This window comes from Oncorhynchus gorbuscha, linkage group LG26, assembly GCF_021184085.1.
Source record: "Oncorhynchus gorbuscha isolate QuinsamMale2020 ecotype Even-year linkage group LG26, OgorEven_v1.0, whole genome shotgun sequence".
NCBI classification, from domain to species: domain Eukaryota; kingdom Metazoa; phylum Chordata; class Actinopteri; order Salmoniformes; family Salmonidae; genus Oncorhynchus; species Oncorhynchus gorbuscha.
Window position 1 is genome coordinate 21,761,558 of NC_060198.1, and position 1,193 is coordinate 21,762,750.

Genomic DNA, 1,193 nt, shown 5'->3' on the forward strand with positions numbered 1-1,193 from the left:
ATGCCTCTAGACAGTAGAAATTGATCTTGGGTCAGGTGTGTGTTTTCACCCTCATGGTTTAAGTTAGGCTTTGGGGGAGGCTGAGTTGGTTCTAGATCAGTGCCTGAGGATAACTTATTTCCTTACCATGTGCATTACAGAATTGAGAAATATCCCCATATCAACCTGCTGTTCCAACCTGGACTCAGGGGTAGACATAACATAGTAAATGTAAATCTGGGACATCTGGGACACCCCATTTCTTATGATATGTTACATATTACAATTCTAATGATATGTTATAAATTGCAACATGTTACAAATTGCAATACGTAGAATTTGTTTCCGAATTTTCAAAACGTATCATATGTTATGAATTCCAATTTATTGTGGCTAACGTTAGCTAGATGGCGAGGTGGCTAATGCTAACGTTAGCTAGGTGGCTAGGCTAGGGCTTAGGGGTTAAGGTTACGGCTAAGGTTAGGAGTTGGGTTAAAGAGTTAAGGTTTAGGGTTTGGGGAAAGGTTAGCTAACATGCTAAGTAGTTGAAAGTAGCTAAAAAGTAGTTGCTAATTAGCTAAAATGCTAAAGTTGTCTGTGATGAGATTCAAACACGTTCGCATTATAACACGTTCGCATTATATGCCTACCCATCCAGCTTGACCACCTGTTTTTTGCAACCATACCAAATGTAACATATCATACTCATTTGAGTGTCCCAGATTTACATTTATTATGTTATGTCTAGTCTATTAGACTTGGCTGGCTGTTCTAGACCTTGGCTCAGTGTTAGTTCTGGAATTCACAAAGTGTCTCTGACAAGAGTGCTGATCTAGGATGAACTTAGAGTTTTAGATCAAAATTATTTTGATCAAGAGGACCTGATCCTTGATTAACATCCCTACTATAAGTTGCTTTGTGAATAGGTGAAGGGGTCCCAGTTGATTTGCAGTGTTTGAGATGTTGAGAAGTCAGAGTGGACTTCTACCTTAGTGATTGGAAAGGCTTTAGGTCCAGAAGTCCAGCATAGGGATTTTGACTTGACTTGAAAGCTAGGATACAGTGCTGCTCGCTACAACAGTATAGGATATAAAAGAGCCAGAATTGTCTATGAAAAGCTAGTTTATGAAAGCTACATTCAGCCACTGCCGAGCATTGGAAAGTGTGATTGCATCATCATCCTTCCTCAACTACATGTCGTTAGCTGTGTGTGT